This window comes from Pinus tabuliformis, chromosome X (assembly GCF_031772625.1).
Source record: "Pinus tabuliformis cultivar Carrire ecotype Pingquan chromosome X, CPIR1, whole genome shotgun sequence".
NCBI classification, from domain to species: domain Eukaryota; kingdom Viridiplantae; phylum Streptophyta; class Pinopsida; order Pinales; family Pinaceae; genus Pinus; species Pinus tabuliformis.
In genome coordinates, this window is record NC_142308.1 from 1,436,103,960 (window position 1) to 1,436,120,919 (window position 16,960).

General features: G+C 36.2%; 1 pseudogene; it reads right to left on the reverse strand.

Annotated features, from left to right (window-relative positions):
• Positions 1-4,466: 4,466 nt before the first annotated feature.
• LOC149145421 (putative aquaporin PIP1-5 pseudogene) lies at positions 4,467-5,386 on the reverse strand (annotated as a pseudogene).
• Between the last annotated feature and the right edge of the window lie 11,574 nt (positions 5,387-16,960).

Genomic DNA, 16,960 nt, shown 5'->3' on the forward strand with positions numbered 1-16,960 from the left:
CTGAAATCTGGTGACAACTTAACAAAAACCGATTTGTAAATAAAAGTAGTCTACAGTGAGTATAAATCCTTTAAAGGTTAACGAGACATAACAAGCAACTAAGAAGAGCATTCAAAGCCAGATGAGGTTTTGGGGATGGGTCAAGAAAACACTTGATAGTGTATACAGTATGGAAGGGCAGGAATGGAAGTGAACAGATTCTTGAAATCTGCAAATGAATCTTCGAAATCAGCAGTCAAGGGTATCTATTTATGTGATTGACCGGGGCCTTGTCCTTGTGAGTGAGAAAAGAGGGTAGGAAAGAGAAAATCAATAAGGGAGTTGTGAATCGAATTTTGGTGATTTATGAATATTAAATCTGAAAGTTTTAGTTATAGAGAATATCCTACAAGGGAATTTTTAGCAATTAAACCACTTGAATAAACCCAACAACATGTATGCAATTAATCAGAGCTATTACAAACACGGTATGAACAAATCTTGGATCTAACTATTGCTCAAAATAACTTAAGGGGACATGAGATAAATGTCAAAGGATTTGATAAAGTCTGCAGAGGAACAAACAGTGTTGTAGTGGGTAATAGAGTGTCAAAGGATTTGATAAAGTCTGCCGATGAAGCAACAGTGTTTTAAAATGTATTAAGTGAAAAGCAAAGCTATGTGAGCTAGAGGGGAGCAGTAGAAATCTAGACACACAAACCAGTGGCTTCTCTATGTATTTTGAATCTGCTCTTTTGGGCACTCATTTTGTAGTTCATGTTTCAAAACCACCTGATGCTGAAGACAAGCAAAATGCTCGAGATTTAATTTGAGTTACTCTTCCTCAAGGGAGAATACTCCTCCTGGTAAAAGGAAAAGGTGTTGTGTGACAACAGATAGGTGGCAAAATTTGCGTTGTTTAAAGGATATCTGACAGATTTTCAGGGAACAACTTCATGTCTCAGATTTTATGGAGAATAATCAGCAACTGTGGAGTATATATCAGATTTCAAGGCATTGGGTCAAAAATCAACTATGGATCTAATTCAGATTTGAAGCATTCCATTTCATCATTTCCAGATTTCCTGTAACATGCCAGAGATTGTTTTATTTTTAGTTTATTGTTAGGATTTCATTCCTTAAAGCTAGTAGCTTTATTTCTCTGCAAAGTTGATCATTTTCTGAACCTGTTGCTTTTGAACCAAGTTTGATATTATAAATGATGCCGAAGAGATCACTGATATTGGTACTTTAAGTTTATATATAAGAGATGTTGTCCCCTTGATATTGTGTGCTATAGACAAGAGATGGCGTCTCCTTGATATTGTGTGCTAGACATGTGCTAAATGAGTTGGTTGATCTATTGATAGGTTTTCAGTCTTTGACTTTTCTTAACAGTGGGCCTATTCTACACCATTATCTCAAGTTTTATTGAGAGGATGTTACCTTATTTGGTTTAGGACTGCTACAATATGGCTCCTACTAACTTCAATGGAAAACTGTATGTGCTGTTATTGGTAATAAAGTGACAAGTGCTTTCCATTATGTGTAGACACATGGAAATTTGAATTCTATATTATGAATGCTTGGCATTCTTGTTTTACTCTGATCTATCTTGAAGCTTAATTCTTGGTTCTGAGGTAAGCAGTCATAATTGTTTGGAATAACTTGTACCTTTTCAGTACACATTTTTAGGTTAAGTTTGTGTTATGTACTATCGATAATTGTCATATTTGTGCCTCTGGAAACATATTAATCTCGTTAACTGAGTTTCTTTGAATAAACAACTGTTAGTTTATTTTATCAGTTTACATGGAATGTTAAATTAAACAAAGCCATAGTAGCTTTAAACAGGTGCATTTTTCATTATTCATATACATTCTTGGAAAACATCACTTTGAAATCAATCTTTGTTTGTGTTAGATATGGATAATGACCTAGATGAAGCAATTCCCTTAATGACCTAGATGAAGCATATCTATGCCCTCTTAATTCTGACGTCATGGAATCTAGCTATATCTAAGCTTAGATAAATTTATTAGTCGTACAAGAAGACTTCATTAATAAATCTAAGGACTTCAAGTTCTGATGTGTAGTGATTTCACATCTGCTTAATAGGGAAGTATTTCAACAACTCTTTGAAGTTTACAGAGATTTGGTGTCTTTATCAATCAATAATACTTGATAGCCCAATTGGGTTTGATACATGTATGCTTTATGATTATTATTGCCAGGTCTGAAGGCTTAAGTTATGAAATCATTCATTTTAAATGTCATCCGAGTTGGAATCTAAACATGAGTGGAGAGGTTCAGTGCCCTACTCAGATTTTGTGGCAATTCCTGTTACTTTATGCTCATCCTTCAATAGTACCTATTCTGCAGATGAGCTACTTTCACACATATATTATAGCTGTTATCAATCAAATTGTGCACCCTGTTTAAGTTAAGACAAGACAATCAGTTAATCACTTTGAAGTTTGGAGATATCAGAAAATGTGATTTCTATAAAACACTCACAACAATAAATAGGATACCCTTCATGGGGTTCATATTAAAAATTGCATCCTGAAAATTTCACTTAGCATCTCTAGTCAAGTTAATAAATCATGTCAACCACATAAAAACAGGCTGGCCAGTAATCCCTTGATAATCCGTGAAGGTCTAAAGGTTCTAAGTCCATCAGATTGTAATTACATTAAAGCATTTAGCCATTATCTATGAAAAGGCTAATGGGGTTGTGGTTCTGCGGTGAAGAATGTGACATGCCAGACCACACACCAAGGTTCAACGACAAAGACGGCGACATGTCACAATCACTTTTTGGATGTGCTAACGTGAATCTTGATACTTTGAAGATTCAGGAACTATTGAGTCAAGAACTAATTGTTCTTCTTGCGCAAAGCCATTAAGTACCATGTGGATCAACTAAAATAGGAGTAAATGACGAGTTAATGGCAAATAAGGGCATTAGTTGCATCTCATTTTTTAGAATCACTAGAGGTAAGTACGTAATTGACTAGATGAGGGCTAGTTGCTAGCAGCAATGCCATAGGTAGTGTTCATCCACGACCTTCTAGTAGCCAGCAAGCAGAATGCCAGTTATCGACAACATTGGTTGCCTTAGCCTCATTAGCTGCTAGAAGCAGAGTACTAATAGCCATCAAGGTGTGGGGAGATCTGTATGAATGCTATTGACATTAAATAGAATCTCTTTATGATTTGAGTTCTTTTTTGAGCTCATAAGCCAAGGGCTCAAATGTAGCTCCGTTCTTATCGAGCACCGACATTCTCACCTTGGCTTTGGAGGTCAGTACTAGCCATTTATGAATTTGTCATCGCAGTTCACTCGCTCAAGCTTTTGCTCATAGTAGTCCTAAATGACCTGGGGTCATTCTCTAAATCAATTGACTTGGCAAAGACCATAATAGGAGACATTATTGGTGGATATGATTCCATTAGAGACATGTTGATTCATAATGAAAAGGAGTAGTGATGAATAAAACCCACGATAGCCTGACCTGATCCCTCTTATATCCCTTACTCCATATCGAAACCAGAGACCAATTACAAGCTCTCTGATGACTGCGTTAACGCCAGGTGATAACCTCCCACATGTAACAATGGCAGCATGGACTTCATCAGGGCTAAAACGTATCTCAGACCGAGGCCCTGCTCTGTGATATAGTACTTCTGTTTCCCTTGACATTGTTTGGATATCCACAATAATGTCCTCCATTACCATATCATTCTCAGTCACAAAAAACCCTTCAATGGGGCGAAAATACTGGTTATGCATAAGAGGATTTCCAAAAGTGGGTACATCCTGTAAATATTCTCTCAAGTGGGGAGTACCCTGAATCCTCTTCTGTGCATGACATTTGATGACAGCCCCTGCTGTTGATGGCTCCCTTACTTTTCTTTTGCATTGCAGATATCAGGAAAGAATGCAATGAAGACAGAAACACAAGATTTTATAAAATTCAAAGATGATGATAACGATGAAAACTATTAGATCACGATGGTAAGGAATGAACACACTATATCATTCAGGCACGATAATAAAAATAACAATATATGTTATATAAATGAAAAGAAACCAGAGAAGATGGTATTCCTAACTGAAGTCATGCCTGATGTTTGTTAAACTCGTTTCAGAAACCAGAATTAGCTATTCCAGAAACTAGACTTTTTTTTCAACCACACTAGCTATAACTTCCATTAAAAAAGAAGATAAAGACGAAATTTACAGACAGACCCACTGAGTGCAACAACCAAAGTGTCGATTATTTTACAGTGAGAGGAATAATACACTCCATTGAAGCCCACGAGAGCAGAATCTTCCAGTGGCTTCCGTTGGCCTAAATCACACTTAAAACATAATATATGGATATCATCCATCCTGTAAAACCATTTATCAGACGACAATACACATGCGTTAATAGACCTCTCAGCCTTAAAGTTTAAGCCCCCTCTCCAATATGCTGGGCTAGGCTGGGTTGTTTCTAGGAGCGAGTTTTGAAGGGAATGGCACGAATGATCATCTAGTGGTAAATAGCTGCCAAGCCAGTGCCCAAGAATGGACTGACCCAGAAAATCCAATGGTCATCCCAAACATGAGACTTGTTGTAGATGATGGTAGCTCCCAAGCTTCGGGCAGGGTTGATGCCAGTTCCAGTGATGGGAATTGTGGCAAGGTGAACCAGAAAAACTGCAAACCCTATTGGAAGTGGTGCTAGCAGAGGAACGTGAGAATCTCGGGTGCTTCATTTGGCATCGGTAGCAGAGAAAACGGTGTAGACCAGAACAAAGGTTCCCACAATCTCAGCACCCAAGCCATCTCCCTTGGTGTAGCCATGAGCCACAGAGTTAGCACCTCCACCGTCTGCTTGGTACTCGCCTTCCATGAAGCCCTTCACAACACCAGCGCCACAGATGGCTCCCAAGCACTGACATATCATGTAGAACACAGCCCGGGGCAGAGACAGCTTTCTGGCCAAGAACAGCCCAAAGGTCACTGCTGGGTTAATGTGACCACCTAAAATACCGGCTGTGCAATAGACGAGACAGAAGATCATTCCCCCAAAGGCCCATGCAATCCCCTGAATTCCAACAGATCCAGTGCAAACATTGTCGGCCCTCTTGACACCCATGACCGTGAGGATCGTGATGTAAAGAAACAAGAAAGTCGCCATGAACTCTGCAATACCCGCCCTCCAGAAGGACCATGACGCCAACTCCCCGGGTTCGAACGGTGGTGCGGGATCTCGCTCCTTGTAATCCTTTTCCCTCGTCTGTGCCGCAGTCCCCAGCGGCTGCCTCTCGGAATACTTGTTCGCCCCGAGATTAACATCTTCTTCTTTTCCTTCCATTTCAACACAAAGAACCAGAGGATTCTGAGACTGTCTGAACTCAGTCAAAACAAAGCCAAAATAGTGCAGCAAATGCAGAAACTAGACTTTAGCTGTTGTAGAATTTATGACCAGAAGAATTGACCGGCTAAGGTCTGGTTGTTCAATTCAGTTAAGGTATATCGCTGATTCTCTGGGTCAGCAATTATGCATTGCAATCTTGGTCAGGGTCATTCATACAACTGCAATAGGGTTATGATTATGCACTGTAGTGCGCGGGTGACAATTCGAACTGGAACCGGAATAAGGAGCTCCCCGAAACAATACACCGTGGCTGCAATAGCTCGTCCCTGATCGGAGTAGTCTGTCAGGGGATGTCAGGCCCCATTCCCTGTGATCCGAATCCGATTTTTTGTCAGGCCGGGGGTAGGGTATGTCACGATTTCCAGGGGAGGGTGGTGGAGAAGTGGAGAAGGAGGGTGGCAGAGATAGGGGAGCGTGGTGGAGACAGGAGACATTCCCGGTGGCCGGAGCCGGACGATTTTCCGGCCGGTGACGGAAAACGGGTCATTTTACCGCTTAGGTAGACTACTCCATCATGGTGATCAAGGTACCGGTCGTAGAAAAACATGTAGAGGGTTTGTCACAATCGTGGTAGCAAAGATACTAGGGGATGGAATTGTAGTAGAAGGGTAATATAAAAAGGGAACATAAAAGGAAGTTAAGACACTGGAAAAAGGGTCAGCACTAGGCATTTACATTTATGTTAATTGGGATATCTAAAGAATTGAGGAAGCTTCAATATAAGAAGTACTATTGAGAAGAATTGTAGGGGATGAAGAAGGAGATGCGACAAAGGTAGTCTAGGTAGAGGAAATATATTGGTTAGAAGTCTCTTTGGGTTCTACTTGTGATTCATCCTCTTTTCAAATATCTTTCAGGTCTCTCTCCTCTATCTCCTCTATCTCATCTTCACTCGCCCTTCCCTATCATTAGCATCATTCTCCTTTTCTTCTCCATTCACCAGTACCAACAATAGACATGTTGTTAATAAGTATCATTGGGCGAGTCTGGACAAGGGCTAGAGCTCATATGTTTATCTTGGGCTTCTCTTTGGGGTTTTTGATATTATGTATCTTGCTTTAAATTTTTCTTAAAAGTACCAAAAATATTCTTTTCCATCTCTTCTTCATCAAACTTCATCTCACGAAAAAAATATTCATACAGAGTTGTTGTAGTCATTTTTCACAGAGGCCTTATCCTCGGGGGAGATTGAGAGGATATACATTTGTCAAGGGACCTTTATATTTTTTTCCCATGCCACCCAAACCTTTATAGCCCCTTGTTTGTAGCCAAGATATACCCTATTCCATATGTAAACTCTTTATCACATTGATAAAAAGAGAATATTGAGCTCTCCCATGAGATTTTATTTGAAGATGAGAATGACAGTGAAATGCTCATTTTTAACTGTACACCTAAACAAGCTTAGAGACTCTTCCACCTCACTAACTAAGAATTTGGATTCGAACCATGGGAAAATGTGACGTTTTGAAACATGCCACTCTAGTCCCTTTGACAAGGAGTGTCATAACACCTTTTGTGAAAGAGAAACAAGAGATTGTCGCCTCTTCTGCCTTTGAAAGGGGTGAGGATATCTAGAAAGAGGGTAAATGTCTAAAAACATCCTAGAAATATGTTTCCAAAGAACTTAAATATGATTCCATTTTATTGAAATGGAAAAATAACTATAAGGGATTGTGGCCTCTTTCCCTTTTAAACAGGGTGAAAATGTCGAGAAGGAGGAGAAATGTTTGAAAAAATCCTGGAAAAAGGATTCCAAAGAATTTAAGGATGATTCCATTCGATTGAATCACTACTACATGAATGGGTTCTTAAGACATTTATTCAATTTAGTCTTAAAATTTCATTTTGTCTCAGCCATTTCTATTTAATTAAATTTATCATAATGAAATCATATAAAATTTAATTTTCAGTATTACACCGAAAAAATTATTTATTTAAGAATAAAAAAATGTATACAAATTTGATGCCAAATATCTAAAAAATTATCCATAATGTATCAAAAATATATGTAGTGGGACCAACAACGTTGATGAAGCTATTGCCCATATCTATTATAAACCATTCATTCAAATATATTGACCTTAATATCGATGAAACCTAAATGAATCAAGGGAATATGCATCCGCTTGGAATACATAGAGAGGAATTAGAAGAAATTATTTTTTTGTTTTTCATATTAGCTTGTTAATACATACAATAATAATTTAAGAGCTTTTTTAAAGACATTTTGTCTCCCGCGTACCATGTCACCATATAAAATTTCGAGTTCTACGGTGCCATTTTTGTTCAAACCCTCGAGGAGATTTCAAGAATGGAACAACAATGGGCAATTCAATTTTGTTTAAACCCTTGAGGAGAGACCAAGAATGGAAAAACAAACCCTCAAGGAACCTTCAAGAATGGAAGAATAAGTTATAGTTAATTCGAAAAAGGGAATTTTGAATTCTAGAGGAGGTTTTAGCAATGGAGACCAAGGTTTTGCTACGAGTTCTTGTAACTCTTTTATCCTTCCACTAACATTGGCTCTCGATGATTATTGCCTTTGTTAGCCTGTTAAAAACATATGGACATTTTTTCTATGTTTGAGGTTCCTCAATAGCTAGTCCTTGTAAGTCAATAGTTTTATGTTTAATTTTTTGTGGGTATCAGAGCTTATGATTTAAGAAAATCACTGATTTTATCAAGGATTCAGTCAACGTGGCTAGGAATCTCAATGAAGCCCAAATGGGCTCTTCCAATGTGTTTGAGCCTTGAAATTGATTTTCCACAAATGTTGTTTTCCCCTTCGAGTTTGACAGAGACAAGGGGATTGCAAGGGTTTTGTGTAGGGGAACATGACACCTAACTGGATCTTGTGTGGCTCCTTGATTTCATTATGGAACCCCATAACCCTATAAGGTTCAAATAGTGCTTTACCTTCCACCGTCACCAAACAAAAGCCCATCTCTCTCCCGAGGTTGTCTCTGGAGCTTGGCAGCCAGTCGTCCTCTCGTCCAAGGTGATTAAATAGGTGGATAGAGGTGTTGTAGGAATGCTGGACTTAAGTAGATCATGAGAAAGCTTCAGCTATTTGACATCCCCTTAGGAATCGCACATTTTCCCAAGTAAAGGCAACGAAAATTCCTCTGAGGCTTCTACAACAAATCTCGTTGATAAATCTATTGAAGAGGGAAAAAAATTCCTAGAGCTCGCCGACTCGCCAAGCCTTGGAAAATAACTTTTGACTCCATCCATTTCTCACCGTGGTAAGTCTCTACCTAACTCTAGTTCTCTTATCAAATTTCTCTATTTCGAATATTTGATGGTTATTTACCAATTTGAAATAAAATTAATCTCTTGAAGAACTTATCTATATTTTAACTTTGTAATTCATCAACTCTTTACATAAATGCTTACAAACCCTCAAGTACCTATGAAAATCTAGTTATGAGATCAAGAGGGTAGTCCATACTGCACTCTTGAAAACCACTCTGGATCCCTTTCTCTCCAAAATCTTTCATCCAATCATCACTGAAAGAGAGTCTCCCTAAATCTGAAAGCAAACTACTAAATAGGGGAAATTCCTTTTGGTAATTGATTAAGATGTAATTGGAAGGAAAACCAAGGAAATGCAAAATTATAAATGGGATCCATCGAAAGAAGGTTCGTTTAAATTAAATTTCTATGGCCATTAAAATGAAACCTGAGAAAATCATAGGTAGGTGTAGTCATAAGACCTAGTATCAAGTAATCGATAATATATTTTTTTGAGGTTTTGAGAGTGAATTTAAATAGTTAAGCACACACAAAATTCATTTGGAGAGTTCAAAACGCTAAACTAGGAAGTGGCATTAGGAATTTCCTTATTGTAGGTAGGAGGAGATTACCCAAGTCATAATAAATGTTCTTAATAAGGGACCAAGAGTCATTGGCGCACTTACAAGGATCCCCCTAAACATGACTATTGAGTGTGCCCTCCTATAGTAGTTGATACAACACTCAAGAAAGAGAGTGATATAGCCCTTCCCTACTCGCATGTTGTGTGAAGCATCATAAAACCCATCATAAACTATCAGCTCATGTATTTACTTCTTTCATTAAGGTTCTTAATGGTCCAACAATTTATTCTTTTTTTTTAGCATCTCCAATCCTATATTTTTTCTTAGGTTGGTGATGCTAATTAAATTCATTGATCTTGGCAAAGGCCAGAAGGCATTTAAAAAATAAGAAAAACTTACAATATTGACACTAACAATCCTCGATCAAATCTTGCAGGAGAAACTACTACTACAATGACAACTACTTAAATAAACTTCAAACCAACTAATCTACAGTTTTCAAGTAACAATTTATTGAGAAGAAATTAGATATCTTCTTTAGTGCCTCTGGAGGGGCTTGCTGTTGATATTTGATTTGGAGGATTACTTGGTAAGATTTTTTTATTTTTTTTTTGTGTTATTTAATTTGTCTATTAGACTATTGATTAGTAGCATCTCTCCTAAGGGTTGCAGAACTAGGGTTCATAGATCAACTTGTATTCTATGGTTTCAAATCCTTCTTTTCTCCTTCAAGGGGGTTTGTTGAGCTATTCAAAAGAATTTCCTTGTAATAACCAGATGGAGTTTTTCCTCCAAATATGTATGGCAACAAGATTTCCTGGTTTATTTAATTGATCTATTAAACTGTTAAATGGTACCATTTCTCCTAAGGGATGATAAACTAGGTTTCATAGAACAAATTGTATTCTATGGTTACAGACTCTTCTTATCTCATTCACGGGGTTTCTTGAGGTCTTCAAAAAGACTTCCTTTTGCTAACTAGATTGATTGTTTCTTTCACACAGGTATGGAAATGTACTTTGAAAATCATATTGTAATAGATTTAGAAGATGACATTATTGGTATTGATTGCACCTTATTTGGAGACATCATTTGTATTGTAGGGGTTCGTACCATTCTATTGGATGTGGTTGGTGATGTGAAGACTATTGAACTTCTAGTAAATATTCATATTGATTCTAACAAGCCTATGGACAATTTCTTACAAAGGGATACGCCTTTGAGCTCCTTTAATGAAATTTCTACTCATAAGTCTACAAACCACTATTGGATGACTATATGGACGATTCTAAAATTATTTCAATGGATTATCTTGATTGTCTGGATGTTTTTCTTCCATACTAGTCTATTTGTCTTTAACGGACATATTTATTATATGCAAGATTGATATTTTATTTACCCATGGTATCTTTGTTTCTCTTGGGTGTAATTTCAATGCAAGTTTTGGTGCCATTGAAAAAAAGTGCGCTCCTTAGTGCTCCTCCAATTGACCAATGTACTTTTCTAGTTCCCTCTTTCAGACGTCAACCAAAAGACCGAATTACAAAGTTGTAGTTCCTTTTTTCAGACTTCATCCTAAGGACCCAATACCATGTTGTTGAACGATGTTGGTATTGATACTATATTTCTCACTAAAATAACCTTTATTGGTACTATATTGTTCCATTTTTTTAGTCTTGGATAATCCAATTTATTTATTTCATCTTGCCCCAAGTTAGAGACAAATGTATCAAGTTTTCTTGTGAGATTTAAATTATGAGATGAAGTAATAAGCATAAATATTTTTTAATGTTTGGCAATTTATTGCATTTTGAAACATTTTTAGGTTGAACTTGTGATTGAACAATGTTGTGACCCAAATTTATATAATTTTCCCAAGATATCATATGCATTATTTAAAACTTAAAACATATAGAGAAACTAACTATGTTATTCTACAAAACACTATATTTGTATATGGTACACACCCAAAATTGTCAGTGGCTTTTCTCTCATTCTTTAGAGTTTGGATGTGGCATGAATTAGCAATGTAGTGAGGCGTTTTTCAACATTACACTATTGTGTTTTGGTATTATAGAACCAAAATAACTAAGAACCATAGGGAAGATCTAGATGAAAATATTCACACAATATGAGTCCAAATAAATGCTTCTACAAATATTTTGAATTTGAAGTGAGAATTCGAAACAATGGTTTTGTGTCAAATTTCAAGCCAGTTGTCATCCATGTTGGATCTAATTATTTCTCAATGATCAAATCAAGGTGATGTTTTTCATGTATAAAAAATATATCCTTGTTCATATTCCAAGTTCTCAAAAATTCAATGCTAGTTTCCTCGTTAGCTCCAACCAAATTCATAATCTTTGGAAATGGGACACATGTGAAATATAGAAATGCACGTATTACATTGTTAATTAGATGGCATGAAACCTAGATAGATGAAGTAATTTGATAAGGAGAATGACTAAGTAAAATATATCTAAGTTACATTGCACAAGCACAAGTAATGTTTCATCGAAGCAATGCAAGTTTCAACATGTTAGGAAGTAAACCAAGTTTCAACAAGCTAGGAATTCCGTTAGCAAGAATGACACCTAAATGAGAAGCAGTTCTAACGTAGAGTGGTCAAGGATTATTCTCAAATGGGAAAACTACATTTCAGTTCTTTTTTTTTTTTTTTTTTTTTTTTTTTTTTTTTTTTTTTTTAATGGATAAAGTGCATACAACTCCCTTAAATTGAATGAGCCTTAGAGTGGTCAAGGCTTCTCAAAAGGCACAATTACATTTCATTTTTTTTTTTTAATGGATCAACTCCATACAATTCCCTTAACTAGAATGAGCCTTAGAGTGGTCAAGGCTTCTTATCAAATGGGACAATTAAATTTCAATTTTTTTATGGATCAAGTCCATACAATTCCGTTAATAAGAATGAGCCTTTTCCATCTGTTGGGATATCATATGAAACCATGTGAAGCAAGATGGAATCAAAGTTCATTGAAAAGCTAATGTCATGAATGTAATTGGGTATTTCAAATATGAAGAAATCCTTATCTAGTCCTTGTCATTTTTTTACAGACACCTCTCTTGGAATCTTGTGAAATTTGCATGAAAAAAGATGGAAAAGAGTAATGCCAAATTTCACATTTAATAATGGTGAGGTCCATAAATGAGTACATTTCTATAATACTAGGTGAAGAGGTCGAGGGATCAATATGTGATAATCATAATATTGGTAATTTGTAGAGAATACTAGTCAAATATGGTATCACTAAGGTTTGGAACTTCTATAATGCTAATGAGTCCACCTAGCTTTGGAAAAAGTGCTTCTAAAAAGTAAAAGATGGAACAAAAGGACTTCTACAAAGTATAATATTATTTTGTTTCCCTCGACACATTCAATGAAATTCTCTATACTTATAAGGTCGTAAGATATCATATCCTTCGTAAGAGAATGATAAATAATCTACATTCTATGGGTGTCAAAACAACATGTTGAAACATTTAATAGGATGTTTCATGCAAATCTATAACATGCAAAACACACATACCTTTCTTCTCTCTCTTAATGTGAGATAGACAAGTTTTCAACAAGGACCAAGTTAGCCCTCCAAAAGTTGTCCACAAATTGCCTTTCAATTGCCCATAATGAAATCGATCAAAGTCTTTACTTATACTTGTACTAGGGCTAAATTTAGGTCTTCTTTATTATCCCAAAAAGATTGGTCTTCACCAAATAATAGACTTTGATTTCAAGTTTGAATGGGCTTGGATATTATCATAGACAAGGCTTTAACTTCACCCTCAGAATGGGATTAGACTTGATCACAAAAAATGCTTGGAATTGATCCTAGATAAGCTTTGACTTCACAAATTCCATAGACATGGTGTTCCATTGGAGGTTTGTTCAAGTCTTGACAAAGTCACCCTAGGGTTTCAAGGAAAGCTATTCCTACTACAAAATAGGGTGTTTTACAACATTAATGTGAAACCCAAAGAACACTTTTCTCTCAACCTTTTACGTATTTACTTTAATTAATATTTATTTAAAATTTTTTTTGTCTTTGTAGGGACATAAATGTTCTTTTCACGGGAATGATAAATATTTATTTTTGCATCTAGCCACATGTTTTTTTTTTGGGAGTGGCGGGGGAGGGTAATAAAGAGGTTTGGGCGGAATGATAAACTATTTTTTTGGGGGTGGAAAGGATTTTTTTTGGGGTTGAATGACGGTGCCTTGTCAACACCGTCACATTTTTTTTCTTCGAACTCTCAAAATCAGTCAATGGGAAGGCCTTTTTGTAGGGACATAAATGTTGTTTTCAGCGGAATGACAAATTATTTTTTGGGGGACTGAAAGGCTTTTTTTTGGGGCTGAATGATGGTGTCATGTCAATGCTCTCACATTTTCCTTATTCAAATTCTCAAAATCAATCAATGGGGAAGCTCAATGTCTTTTGATTATCTAGGGCTGTGGTTACATTTTTCTTCGAAGCCTCAAAATTAGTCAATGGTGAAGCTAAGGTCACCTTATCTTTGGATTTTCGGGGCCGTAATAAATTAGGTCGTGCTAGAGAAGCTTTCGTTCTTTTTTTATTTTGGGGAGTTTCGTATTCACCAAAATATATTTCTTTGATTCTGAGTGGCCATGCGTAGGGTTCTCACGTTTTGAATTTCATAGAAAAATCCTAGGAAAACCAACGCCTGACGACACCATAAAGGTTTTCTTCCTCTGCAGCTGACAATTTTTATTTTAGAATATTAAAATTCGTCGTCTATTGAATGAATTGAGAAGAATGGTGTAGGTCTCATAAGATTGATATTTTTGTGTTTCTTTATAAAGTTCCAATCCGAGAGAGTGTTAAATATTTATTTATTTCTTCGGGGTTTATGTTTTCCTGCAATAATTTCAACGTGAGCTCTCAAATGACACTTGGGACCTATGAACCATGCTTATATCTTCTAATATTGATAAATTTACACTGTGTAGTGCCTCAATAGAGTTAAATTCCATTATGCAAGCTGGTCTCATTACATTTGTAAGAAAATCCCTTTCTTATGAAGGATTTTTCATTTTTTTAGCTACTTTTGAAAAATCAAAGGGGATCATTGTGCACTTGTGCTTCAAATGAGCTACATGTCATTACATAGGCTGTATTTTCTATATTTTAAAAATAATCGCTTTGTTTCAAAGAGTTTTCCATTTCTTAGACCAATACCATAGCTCATGATCAAAGGACAATACGTTTCTTCGTTAGGATCCAAACGCATAACCATTCTGGTGTGTGCTCAATGTCCCTGAACCATCTAAGGCTAGCATTAACTGACAGAATCTTCTGGTTTATGAATCAAAGAGGGTATGTATTGAGAAGGTGCACATCCATTGTGTACTTGGTAACTTTGAATGGGTGTAGGAAGGAGCAATCAGAAGGGGTAAGCCTGACGTTGGGGGCTACATCTCCTTGCCTCCCTTGCTTGCTAGATCTAGTTTCTCGGGGTCTTGAAGGTGACCAACGTATGTGATAGGTTGTTTCCAAAGCTCCCAGGGTCACATTGTGTTGATTCAAAGAGTTTTATATTGCTTGGTTGTTTCCAAAGAGCATTCAGTTCCTTGCCAATCTAAAGAAAGTTGGATACTTCAGTGAGGAAGTAACTACCTTTCCAAGAAATGCATATGGTTTTGACAAAACATTGATTAGTGACTATTTAGGGGAGATACATGATTTTTCAGTAAGGGTGATGCATGCATATGTTGAATTCTTTAATTTTGAAGGGATGGAATTCAGTGAGGTAATAAGTGTCTTCTTAAAAGGCTTTAGACTACCTAGAGAAGCACATAAATTTGATTGCATCACAAAAAAATTGTAGAGCGCTATTGCAAGTGAAACTCGAAGGTTTTCACTAGCATAGACACAGTTATGTGCTCACATACTGTGTGATCATGTTCAACATTGATGTACATAATCCAATGGTGAAGAATAAGTTATGACTTTTTCATCTGTGCAATTAGTTGGCAGTTCTCATGGATCATCATGTTTCATTTTATTTTGGGATCATCCTTTGTCAAACTACATCTTTCCTAACTCACAGTGTTATTGTAGATGTCAAAGGAAAATTTCATATGGAATAACGGAGGTATGGATGATAGAAAAGATTTACCAAATGGCTATATAGGATCCTTATATTATAGTATTGTCAAAAATGAAATCAAGATGAAGATGATAATTTGATGCCACAAAATACACTTCCCATAAATGAAAACATAATCTTATATCTAGATAGCATACTAATATTTTAATTTGTAAAAGGGGGGGAGAAAAATATTTGGAAATGAGTGATGATCTTATTCGTCACATGCAAGAGTAGTTTAAGGAAAAATATCGCAAGTCTGAGTAAGTGAATTTAACAATGTCATGATGCAATGATCTATTGTAGATTGAGTCTTCTGAATAAAATGTAACATAACTCTTGTTGTGGGAGCTGTAGGTCTGTGTATTATGCTGCTACAGATGTGGTAATCTTAAGATTCATGGTGGAGGTTTGTTGGTTTCCAATGCTAGCAGCATTCAGTGTTCCTCTTGACCAAAGTGACGATGAGGTGGTTATCTACCAGTGCCTTGAAGGTTTCCATAATGCAATTCATGTTACCTTTGTCATGTGTATGCAAGCACAACGAGATGTTTTTGTGACTTCTTTGGAAAATTTCACATATCAGAACTCTGTTGCTGACATCAAGAAGAAAAATATCGATGCAATCGAGGTTAGTAGCACTCCTCTACTTGTACCTCTTCCTCTTTGGAAATGGTGACGTTTATTTTAAAAAGGAGTTTGGAATGGAGATAAAGGGTTGAGTCTGACCTTCAAGTGCTTAGGGAAATTCATCCATCACATGGAAAAAGAATATTTGACGCTCATGCATTCATGCAAAGTAGGCAACTTCTTAAATTATTTCAGTGTAGATGTGATAAAATGAAGCATACAAATCTTCATATAATTTTCTAACAAACATTGTTGGTGTATAGATGCAAATGTATGGATTTGACTTAACTAACTATTTTACAAATTAAGTATTCTTTGTTGGTTTATAAATGCAAACGTATGGATTTAGCTTGACTTTGTGCCTTAGAAATTAAATATGCTTTGTTGGTTTATAGATGGAAATGGATGGATTTGGCTTGACAAACTGTCTTAAAAATTAAATACACTTTCCAGAATCATTGTGCAACTCTTGTTTCTACTAGTGCGTATACAGTAATATCTGTTTCACTCAGTGTTAAATCCCTATACTACTAGTGCAACCCCTTATTGCTATTAGTGAAACCCCATTATTATATTGTTGTGCCCATGTACTCCCCATATTGTTATTATTGTTCCCCATATAAGCCCACTATTGCTATTGTTGTGCCCTTACATTATTATTGTTATGTCGACTCTCATTACATTATGACCCCTTAGACTCCTATATATAGAAAGGAGGTCTTATCGTTTGTATCATCCAAGAATTATTCATTTGTGTAATGTAAAGGAGGTTTCCCACTCGAAGAGGCTTATTTTGAAGGTATTGTTCTCTCTTTTCTATCTTTTTGTGAGTTGGTTTCATAACATTTGCTATCAAAGCTTTGGATTCTAGGGTTTCGCTCCTCCAAATAGGTCATCGTGGAAATTTTGCAATAATTTGTTTTTGGAAATGTTTTAGATGCTAACAGCAAAACCCATTTGATACAAAACCAC